The sequence below is a fragment of the Hemitrygon akajei genome, chromosome 15 (genome assembly GCF_048418815.1).
Source record: "Hemitrygon akajei chromosome 15, sHemAka1.3, whole genome shotgun sequence".
NCBI lineage: Eukaryota > Metazoa > Chordata > Chondrichthyes > Myliobatiformes > Dasyatidae > Hemitrygon > Hemitrygon akajei.
In genome coordinates this window covers 44,097,629-44,110,146 of record NC_133138.1, presented here as the reverse complement: position 1 = coordinate 44,110,146, position 12,518 = coordinate 44,097,629, and the positions used below count along the sequence as shown (strand labels likewise).

At 38.9% G+C, this 12,518-nt stretch overlaps 1 protein-coding gene across 2 annotated transcripts in view; it reads left to right on the top strand.

Annotated features, from left to right (window-relative positions):
• The window catches only part of LOC140739296 (BTB/POZ domain-containing protein KCTD16-like), a 245,647-nt gene that overhangs the window by 2,819 nt on the left and 230,310 nt on the right, over positions 1-12,518 (top strand). The window lies entirely within an intron of this gene.

Sequence of the window (12,518 nt, the reverse complement as noted above, 5' to 3'; positions counted from 1 at the left end):
GAAGCATTTACAGGGTAAGGTCTGTTATCAAAGCGAGAGAACCAGCCAAAGGCGCCTGTTCCCAACGCCCCCTCAGTGGGGGGAAGTTCGCCTCTTCAGAGTGAGGGTGATGAGTGAGTGTTGTACAGCGGCAACTGTAATGGGAGGCCATGATAGTTCATGGTTTGCAATTCTGACCAATAGGTGCATTAATAACCAGCCAGGTATTTTCTAGCCGGCAGTAAAACTTGAACTTCTAACCTCTGCCTTCGAATATGAATTCTACTTCTTCCACGTTTTCTCTTCCGCCTCCGGGCTTCAAGCGCTGGGAATCGGTTCGGTCAATACCCCCAACTGGTCGCAAGAGGCAGTAGCGAGCTATCTTTCTCCTGCCAAGTTCTGTGGGAGACGATGCAGTGTTAGCGAGTGCCTTTGGAACTTACTGTTCCCTGAGAAAACTGAGTTTATTACAATGTGATATTTTATTGCAGTATGAGATTTTACCACCAGTGGCAGTGTGAAATAAACGGCGCACGAGGCAGAAACAAATCAACGTTGTTCACAGTGCTTCACCAGGCGGTACTGCAACTTTCAGTGTTGTGATTTTAAGTCAAATCCTGAGAAAATTGGTGGTGGCAAGACCCGAGTGCTTTCGGTCAAGAATGGACTTGTTCAAGGACAGAATGCTCCTTCTAATGGGTCTCTGACTAAACATGATCATATAACAGCTGTGGCACCGCTGAATCACACAATCCGACAGAACCTGGCACGCCTGGTAGTGCCACTTGTAAATATTTCCTTCATTTTTAATATCTGTAATTAGTACATTGTTGAAATGCAACGCCATTTATTTAGATCGTGCAGGTCATGAAAACAACAGTCCCGAGCAATTTGTAATGAAGGATAAGTTTTAGCTGAAATAAACTCTAAGGAGGACGGGTAAGAATTCTGCAAATTCAATTAAACTCTTAACGACAACTTTTATTCAGCTCACGGTCTGACTATTCGGACATGTTCCCAGCTTGTTTTCCACTTTCTGCTTCTTTTTATATACTAGGAATCATCTAAAAGCTTTCTACCCATGCCTCGCAGACTTGTTTACTATCAGCCCCCTTGACTACATTGGGTCTCAGCTGAACAGTATCTTGTATGTTCTCATCTTTGTCTTCAAATCATTCTTTGGGCTAGTCCTCCTTGTTTCTGTAATTACTCTTATTTACAATTTTCCAAACTATTTGCATTCCTCCAATTTTGGCTTCTACATTTGTCAAGACTCAGAGCTCTGGGATCTTTCCCCTAAATCGTATTGCCCTGCCATCTCCCTTTCTTCCTTTAGGTCTGTTAAATGGAATCCACCTAATTGATAGCTGCCCTTCATCTGACCTAATATCCAGTATCTGAATTCATTTGATGATTCTGTACTGTGAAACACATTTGGATTTTTTTTTGTCACGCAAGAGGCACAATATACTTAAGTGTTATTGTGCATTTTAATTTTATCAATGAAAATGTATCAGTTAGGCGAACACATTGCCAACTATTGTACATCATGTAGGGACAACATATGTTTTTAGAGCAGCAATCCAGTACAATCTATAGGGCTAAAGCATGGTCATTACTAAATCCTGTGGATTAACTGTACACATCAGTTGACAATCTAATACTATTTTCCATAATATGGCAATTTAAAACATTGGTGTGATCTTTGCTAAGCAGTGAGCCACCCAAGTTCATTGTTGCCTGTTCACTAAACCACATTTACCTGGAGCAGGCCTCTGTCTGCAAACTTTTGCAGGTAAGATGGCTCCAAAATGGCCGGTGCAATGCTGTCCAATCACAAGTGGCAGGCCCCTCCTCTGGAACTGTTTTATTTCTACAATTTACAGATGAATAGTTTGCCTCTGAAATTCTTTATTGAGTTGATCCAAGCATAATAGCATGTTTAGTAATTGCTTACTGAAGACATTGTTTAATAATAGTTATTGAAAACAGTAACTGAATCTAAGTTAGTTTAATGTACATGATGTATTTACTAAATTATGAGGAGCTATTTACCAACGACTTTGATGTTAAGAATTGGATCTGCTCTCATTTTGTCTCACTATAAGACAATAGTTCAGCATTGCTTGGTCACTTTATTTTGCTTGTTACTTTACAGCTGAATTCACAATGAGTTTAATCCATTTTCCATACATGGGTATTTGTAGGAGTTGATTTCCAAGCAAATGCCAGTTGAGCAAAATATCAATTTATTCATTATGAAAACATTATTTTATACATTAAGGATCTAGAATAAGAGACAATCTGGTAGTAGGCAAGAAACTCAGCAAGTCATTAAAGTTCAAAGGTCAAAGTAAATTTATTATTGATGTATATATATGTTATCATATACTGTACTACCCTGAGATTCATTCCTCGTGGGCAACAGAGACTCTCCAATGGTCAGGGTCGACCATGGATGTTGCACCCCAGCTGTCTACATGATATGCAAGCCAGGGCAGTACGATATGGAGAGCAGGCTCCCCTTCTCCACAAAGATGATGACACTCAGAGACTGATTCACTTTGGTAAAAGCAGCATTGCAGGAATTGCCAGTCAGCATTGAACTCAATGTAGAACTCCCTTAAGGACTCCAGCTCCGAACTTTTCCTCAGAGATTGCTTCTCAATCCTTTCCCATGAGTGAGTACAGACGCAGGGTAGTGGAGAGTTGAGATCAGAGCTTTCCTTCTAGGTGAGCTGCTAACCACAGCTGATGAGCCCCATCTCCTTGAAGCGACTGGCTTTTGGGTGCCTTTGCTCCTTCTCCTGTCAGTAGGAATGGTTCTGCCAGGCTTAGTAGCTAAGCTATATGTGAAGGCCAGCAGCTAGACTTGGTTGTCAGAAGCTATTTGAGATGCACACCACTGGGATCATTTAATCGGTAGTGGGAGCTTATCCCCACTACCACCCCCGGCTATAACAACCTTAAGGAACATGTGGGCATTCACAACAGAAAAAAAGAAACACAATAGAATCACGGAGAAACTACACCAAAACAAAGACAGACAAACAACCAATGTTCAAAAGGTGACAAATGTGCAAACACAAAAAGAAATCAAATAATAAATAAATAAATAAATGGATAAATAATGATAAAATAAGTTGTAGAGTGCTTGAATGCGAGCTCATAGGTTGTGGAATCAGTTCAGTGTTGAATTCAGTGAAGTTATCCACTGTTATTCAGGAGTTCAGTGGTTGAAGGGTAATAACTGATCCTGAACCTGGTGATGTGGACCTAAAGCTCCTGTACCTCCTTCCAGATGGCAACACGGAGGAGAGAGCATGATCTGGATGGGAGCCCTTGACAGTGGATGCTGCTTTCTTGTGGCAGCGCTCCTTGTAAATGTGCTGACGTTGAGTGAGGGGTTGTCTTTGTGGCACCCTTCAACCAGATTTTCAATCTCCCTCCTATATGCCGATTTGTCACCAGCTTTGATTTGGCCAACAGCAGTGGTGTCATCAGTAAACTTAAATATGGTATTGGAACTGTATTGTAAAGCAAGTAGACCAAGACTAAACACACAGCCTTGTGGTGCACCTGTGCTAATGGTGATTGTGGACAAGATGTTGTTACCAATCTGAATTGAGGAGATTGAGGATTCAATAGGACAAGGAGGTATTCAGGCCTAAGATTTGCAGCTTGCTGATTAGTTCTAAGGGGTTGATAGTATTAAATGCGGAACTGTAGTCAATGAAGAGTATCCTAATGTATGCGTCTTCACTGTTCAGATGTTCTAGGGTTCAGTGACGAGCCAATAATATGGTATCTGCTGTTGACCTGTTGTAACAGTAGGTGATACATCTACAATTTAATGATGCAGCTCAATTTGCAATGCTATGCAAAATTAAGGGAGCAGTTGTTTTCTGATTCTTCTAAGTCAGCATTTATCTTTAGAGATAGAAATAAAATGCCAGAGGAACTCAGCAGGCCAGGCAGCATCCATGGAAAACAGTAAACAGTCGACGTTTCAGGCCAAGATCTTTTGTCAGGAACCTGATGTAGGGTCTCGACCCAAAGTGTCAACTGTTTACTCTTTTGCACTGATGCTGCCTGGCCTGCTGAGCTCCTCTAGCATTTTGTGTGTGTTGCTTTGGATTTCCAGCATCTGCAGATTTCCTCATGTTTGTTGAAATAATTGTATTCCCTCATTAGAAGAGGAAAATTGTGGATTAAGAAAAAGCTGTGGTCTGCCCTGATGAATTGAATTTAGATTTGATGAATTTACTGGTGGGATCACAAGGAAGAAAGGAGATATTTTTTTCTGACACTGGGAAGACTAAAGCCTATGTTTGCCTTCCATGCCAGTCATGATGAACAGTGTTTTTATGATATATGGGAGACCATTTATGATATATGGGAGACCACTGTATGGGAATGAAGTACTATTATTTTGCCTTTCAGTGCAATTTAGGGTTCTGTGATGTTATTTTTTATGTGTAATGGATTATCCTTGCATTTTTTGCCCAAATAAATGCTTTAGAACTGTTAGATGTTCCTTTCTGCAATGGCCTACTTGATGTTTCTGTCTACTAGTATCGAACAAGTAAAAGGGTCTTGGGTAATGTATATCACAGTTCTATTTTTCCACATTATAATAAACTATATAAAAATATAGTTTAAAAATATTTCAATGCATATTTAGTCATGAACTTCAGATGTATTTCATCCTGACCTTTTGCATATTGTGCTCTCACTGTAATACAAAGGACTGTACTGACATTTTTCTACATGGTGATTTATTAATATAGTAGTGGCATAAATAATCTGGATTGGGACTTTATTCAAGAAAAAATACACCATGTACACCATGTTTATTAGTTCGATAACTGCTTATACTAAAAATAATTTATTTATACTTTTTCTTCATTTTTACACCTTTGATTATAACTCAAACATAACATCTTTTATTTACTGTCAGCTCATAGAAATAATTCCCTCGGGGCTTTACAAATTCTTGTCATTCAAAACAGGAACAGCTAAAGAAGTCTGAAGAGTAAATTTTGTTAGCAACAAGTTTTGGCCCAGCCCACTGAATAATTGCTGAGTTCTCATGTTCTGTGCACACTAGATCCAAAGTGGCCATGTGACAGAATTTCCTCTTCAGTCTCCCATTATAGCAGGGAATGGAGACCATGGAGTGGTGTATGACCTGCCTATCTTCTCCTCTCTCCTGGATTCACCTCTCACCTTCCAGCTCTCTTGCCACATCATCCCCCACTCTTTACACTGACTTTCTCCCCTCCTTCTTTCCAGCCCTGAAGAAGAGTCTCAAACCAAAATCTATACTGTCCATTTCCCTCAAGAGATGCTTTTTTCACTTACTGAATTCCTGCAGGAATTTGTGTGTCATTCCATAACCATTCTTTTATCTAGCAATTTCGTAGACTATAAGAGGTCAGGAAATCTTTGTAACCTCTCAACCAAGGGCCAAGAGGCCTATCTGTCTAATCATGTGAAGGATGCGTCTAATTCATTACTCTGACATGAAAATACCAATGCAAAACTGAAATGTTTTTTTTCTGTTTCCATTTTGAGCTTAGCTAATGCAATTTCAGGTGGCCCAGTGGCTCAGCAAGGAATGCTTCTCCACATAGCTGCAGCAACCTGGGTTCAGTCCTCCACTCTGGTGCTGACTGTATGGAGCTCTTCTTGTAACTACGTAGATTTCCCCTGGGTGCTGTCATATTCCTAAGATGTGCTGGTTTCTAGGCTAATTGGCTACGATAAATAAACCTTAGTGTGTAAGTGGTTGGCGGGAGAATCAGGAAGGAGCTGGTAGCCTTGTGAGAGAATAGGTTATAGGAAAATAGTGAAGGAATGCGATTGTTGTTGGAGCAGGCATTAAACTGATGGGCCTGAAGAGGAAATATGAGAACCTTGACCTGAGAAGAGGCATGGTAAAATTTGTAGGGGACAGGGTGGAAATTTGGATCTCCCTAGTAAATGCAACATTTTATTGGCAGTGATCTGAGAAAATGTTGTTCAAGAGGCATCTCCAGTATTTTTTATTTTCTCTTTTTGGTTAATTATATGATTAAATGTGACCATAATAGGTTGTTAGAGGTGTTTGATTACTATCAGTAGCCACATAATAATCTTTAATTGACAAAATGGAATCAAGAGCCTCTAAATTATTAAAGTCTAAAATATGGTATGTTACCATTTGCTCTGCAAATGTCAAGTTAATAGTTACATAAAACCTGGAATTTATTCAGTCATCCTTTTAACCACATACTAAATGTTAGAATGATCATTCAGTTCTTTAGTTGGAAAATATAAGGCATAGGAGCAGAATTAGGCCATTCAGTACATCAAATCTGTTCTACCATTCCATCATGGCTGATTATTATCCCTCTCATCCCCATTATCCTGCCTTCTCCCCGCAACCTTAATATAAACACAATAAACATCAAAGAAAACCCTGCAAGATTATGCAGATAGGTACAACATAATCATGCATATTACTGTTTTCAAGTAAATAAGGTTTGAAATTGCATTATCCAGTCATTAATAAGGAAAACCCCATGATTCATAGCATTATTTTACATAGCATTATTTGTTTATAAATTTTCTATATTTTTGATGTTCAGTAAATTATTTTTTATATTCTAATATGTTGATTTAAGATCACAGATTAGATATATAGAACTGAGATGTAAAAAGTGGGAGGAAAGAATATGTAAGATCAGCTTTTTTTTGTCTCATGTACATTGAAACTTACAAAGAAATGCATCATTTGCAACAAGTTGAATCAGAGAGGATTGTGCTGATCTGCCTGCAAGTGTTAATACAATTCTGATGCCAATATAGCGTGCCCACAACTCACTAACCCTAACTGCACGTCTTTGGATTCTGGGAGGAAACCAGAGCACCCAGAGGAAATCCATGCGGTCATAGGGAAAACAAACAAACTGCTTACAGATAGCAGTGGGAATTAAGTCACAATTAATGATGCCAACCATGCTTTCTTTCATAGGCCTGTTCGCGTAACATTGACAGATATTTGAAATTATATTGCTCTCACCCCTTTATTTTATAGGTGCGCTATGGATGGGACAGTGAGACAATAAAAGTACTTCCATTAATGAAACAACTTTCATAAACTCACCATGTCCCCTAAAACTTTATGTCAAACCAATGAGATTTACTAATGTTGGTTGTGGGGACCGCATTTGCCAAGACCAGAGGAATAATTCCATTGCATTTTTTATTTTTGAAATAGGTTGTTGACCTCTTGGAGAGAACAGAGAGATTTTGGTTTAAATTCCCACCTTAACTGCAGCACTTCCAGTAAATCAGCATTGTAGTGGAGAATTTTATTCACTTATCTCAAAATCAGAGAGTGCTTTCCCTTGAGTCAAGGGAATGAATAATAATTAAACTGGACAACAAGGATTTTGCTTCCTGAATGCTTTTTGATGTATCATAGATTTTGAGCTACTGATCATGAAAATCACCATGAAATCTCCCTATCACGCAACAATTTTTGAAATCACCTATATCTGCTATTTCAATTCATAATTCAAGTTAGAATAACTGATTCCAAGATTAAGGAAGGTATTTTTGTTGGTCCACTAATCAAACAGGTCATCAATGACAGGCAATTCTAGTGGGACTGGAGAAAATCACATGGAAGGCATTCAAAAATGTTGTTGAAAATTTTATGGCAACTACAGAGCATCAAACTATGTGCAGCTGGCTGACAAATTGCTTCAAGCATGAAGTGCAACATGTCACTAAAGATTCATTTTCTGCAGTCTCATTTAGACTCTCTCTGCAAATCTTGATGCTGACAGTGATGAGCATCATGAAAGGATTCACCATGACATTGTTGTCATGGAGAAATGGTATCAGCACAACTGAATGCATCAATGCTGGCTGATTATTGTTGGACACTTAAGTGAGAAGCCTCAAACACTGAGTACAAATGAAAATCATCAATAAAACATTCTTAGCTCCGTTGAACTATTGTAAAGCTTCAGCACCATTATGCAATTAAACACATTATATTCAATGGAAGTTAATTGATTGTTTTTCCAAATTCCTACGTGATGCAAGTAATCAAATTATATTTGTGTTCAGCTTCCAGTGATCTATCAAAAACAAAATTTTTTTTGAGGAAACAAGACTTTTGAAAAAAATTGTTGTTCAAATGTTACCTGAACAAAAAAGATCTGAGACGAGTATAAAATTACTATTTAAGAACAAAAGAATATAAAAGCATAGGAAATTGAAGCAAGAATAGGCCATTGTGTTCCTTTTACCTCAGTATTTCCTGTACTAACCTTCCTACCCCTTTATTAATATTAATCAATCTCTGTCTTATTCTTTCTATTTTTTCTAACAAAGTGGAAAACTTCACATTTTTCCACATTATATAACCTCTTGGTAACCCTCCAAAGCTTCTCTGCATCATAGTCATAGCCCACTCTGTTACCTTGCTTTGTATATTGACAAACTTGTGCTTGATTCTCTCATCTGAATCATTTGTTTCATTTGGTTTTCAATAACTGTATTGGTTCTCCGTTCCTTGCCTAGGAGTTGAAAGTACGTTTTCCATTGTTACCTCGAACATAGAAAGTCACATAAACTGTGAAAATAAATGTTACTTTTAGCTCGTAAACTGCAGTTTCTCTTTCTTCAGCTTTATTGTTGTCAGATATGTCTGCCTATGCCAATGGAAGGACCGAAAACAAATGAAACTAGCAAAAAGCAAGGCAAAGGGAAATGTTTAATGTGAATCTTGGTTACAACTTTGCTTAGTGAGTCCCAGGTCCAATTGAAAGTTGGAAATATGAATCAAGATGTTGGGCATATGGATGCACAAGAAATGTCAAAAAGATTGATTTAATGATTCTGTTCTATTCCTAAACTTCGTTTTATGGCCTCACAATAGTCAAAAGCTAAGTATTTTTTCTCTCATTCCACTATAATAATGTGCAACACATATTATGCAAGACTGTAAAACTGATTAATTCAGTGGGCTAGGGAGAAGTTTCAGAAGGAATTTATGTTACCTGCAGTTACATTTATTTAATTATGCAATTGCATCTGACCTACATAGGCAGCAAACTCAGCGTTTATCAAGTTTTGTTTCTTTTTCCTCTTTTCCACTTTTTCTTTTTCTTTTACATCTCAACGTTTCTTTTTCCGCTTTTGGTTAGTGGGGATGTTGTTGTTAATGGAGGGAATGAATTAAGTTTGACCATAAATCAACTCAGTAAATCCTACAATTTGATGCTTTCTAAAGCCATTCCTACTTCTTCAGATTGCTTATATGCCATCTTAAGAGGAACTTTTTGGAGAACTGGATATCAATAACTTATTGGAAAAGGAGACTATTGTTAAATGTTTGGATACGTTAACTAGAATCTTGGAAATCGATCTTGAGGCACAAATTTAAAAATTGCTATTGGTTATGGGGAATTTAGTGTCAGTAAATTTAAATGGTTAAATAATCTAGAATGCTAAAAACAAAATATTTTCTTGTTATAGAAACATAGAAGCCTACAGCACAATACAGGCCCTTCAGCCCACAATGTTTACTTACTAGGTTTACCCATAGCCCTCTATTCTTCTAAACTCCATGTACCTATCCAAAAGTCTCTTAAAAGCCACTATTGTATCTGCCTCCACCACTGTTGCCGGCAGCCCATTCCACACACTCAACACTCTCTGTGTAAAAAACTTAACTGACATCTTCTCTGTACCTACTTCCAAGCACCTTAAAGCTGTGTCCTCTCATGTTAGCCATTTCAGCCCTGGGAAAAAGCCTCTGACTATCCACATGATCAATGCCTCTCATCATCTTATACACCTCTATCAGGTCACCTCTCATCCTCCGGTGCTCTAAGGAGTAAAGGCTGAGTTCACTCAACCTATTCTAATAAGGGATTCTCCCCAATCCAGGCAACATTCTTGTAACTCTCCTCTGCATCCTTTCTGTACTTTCCACATCCGTCCTGTAGTGAGGTGACCAGAACTGAGCACAGTACTCCAAGTAGGTCTGACCAGGGTCCTATATAGCTGCCACATTATGCCTCGGATATTAAACTCAATCCCATGATTGATGAAGGCCAATGCACTGTATGCTTTCTTTACCACCGTGTCAACCTGTGCAGCTGCTATGAGCGTCCTATGGATTCGGACCCCAAGATCCCTGTGATCCTCCACACTGCCAAGAGTCTTACCGTTAATACTATATTCTGCCATCATATTTGACCTACCAAAATGAACCCACCTCACAGTTATCTGGGTTGAACTCCATCCGCCACTTCTCAACCCAGTTTTGCATCCTGTTGATGTCCCACTGTAACCTCTGACAGCCCTCCACACTATCCACAACACCCCCAACCTTTGTGTCATCAGCAAATTTATTAACCCATCCCTCCATTTCCTCATCCAGGTCATTTATAAAAATCACGAAGAGTAAGGGTCCCAGAAGAGATCCCTGAGGCACTCCAGTTGTCACCAATCTCCATGCATAATATGACCCGTCTACAACTGCTCTTTGCCTTCTGTGGGCAAGCCAGTTCTGGATCCATAAAGCAATGTCCCCTTGGATCCCATGCCTCCTTACTTTCTCAATAAGCCTTGCATGGGGTACCTTATCAAATGCCTTGCTAAAATCCATATACACTACATCTACTGCTCTTCCTTCATCAATGTGTTTAGTCATACCCTCAAAAAATTAAATCGGGCTCGTAAGGCACGACCTGCCTTTGACAAAGCCATGCTGACTGTCCCTAATCATATTATGCCTCTTCAAATGTTCATAAATCTTGCCTCTCAGGAACTTCTCCATCAATTTACCAACCACTCATCTATAATTTCCTGGGCTATCTCTACACCCTTTCTTGAGTAAGGGAACAACATCCATAACCCTCCAATCCACTGGAATCTCTCCTGTCCTCATTGATGATGTAAAGATCATTGCCAGAGGCTCAGCAATCTCCTCCCTCGCCTCCCACAGTAGCCTGGGGTACATCTCATCCAGTCCCAGAGACTTTTCTAACTTAATGCTTTCCAAAAACTCCAGCACATCCTCTTTCTTAATGTCTATCAATCTGCTGTAAGTCATCCGTACAATTGTCAAGATCCTTTTCTGTAGTTAATACTGAAGCAAAGTATTCATTAAATACCTCTGCTATTTCCTCTTGTTCCATACACACTTTTCAACTGTCACACTTGATTGGTCCTATTCTCTCACGTCTTATCCTCTTGCTCTTCACATACTTGTTATTGCTGACCACAAAGCTGATAGCTGGCTATTATAACAGATGATGTCCTTAAGGGAAGGAAATCTATTGTCTCTCCCTACTTTGATGTAACTGCACAGCCATAGAGGATTATTCTTTCTTAGTATGGTCTTCTATACTATTCAGTTGCATTAAAACTGTTATCTTGAAGTATAATATGAATAAAAAAACAGATGGACAATTTAGCTTTTATCTAAGGACATGATTCAGATGTACTTGGGCAGTCACCATTCCAAAGTCCAGCTCATGTAACTAGTGTTTAAGTTGATAGAGCTGGCCCAAAGTTAAGGCAATTATAGTTTTATTCAAATAATCATAACATTCAGGGAACTACTGATTCCTTCATTACAACCTTGGGTGTATCTTGTCCCACCAGGGCACAGCCAAATAGAGATTGCAGCACTATAGTATACAAGTGAGATGGAATGGCCTTAGGTGTCCTCAAACTTTTATTGATTTTATATCATGTTAAATCAAATATTGGCAAAGAATAATTGCCATCTACTCTACTTAAATCGCTGAATCTGTACTCTGCCATGCCAGACGGCATATGAAAGAGTCATTGAGTGTAACGTCATTACAGAATCTATTGAGGGTAGGGTACTTCAATAGCCTTCACGGGCTCAGCTGAAAACCATATCTGCCAGATGTGTCTGTGGTTGACAATGAGATAACTAGAATGAGGAGCCAACTAAAAACCTCATCCTCACCAGCTCACTGATTTTGATCCTGGACACCGGTGGGAGTAATTTCTGTTCAATACTTATATAGGCAGAGTGCTGTCTTCACAAACTCTCTTGTGCTGTGTGACACTACTATCATGCTCAATGTGATATATTCAGAGTATCTGCAGCTTATAGCAGTGTCCATCAGCTGCAGGAGCAGGATTATAATAAGCCACAATCTGTAATATCGTGTGCATGAGACCCATGTGCTGTTGTTTTCCAAGTTAGTGAAAATGCTATTCAATAATTTGAAAGCCCAAATGGCTTATTCTTACTTTTCATATTCTTATGTTCCTATGCATAATTAATTGAATACGGCAATGCATGTTGAAACAGTGGCTAAGAGAGTATGTGAGTAGAGTAAAAGATCAAGCAGGATATGATGAGGCCTTTGTACAAACTTCTGCATCGGGAGACATAGTCAGTACGATGATAAGATCCCCTCGCTGGCAATCTACGCAGTTGCACCTCAAGGATGCATGCTTAGTCCACTGCTCTACTCTCTCTACAGTCA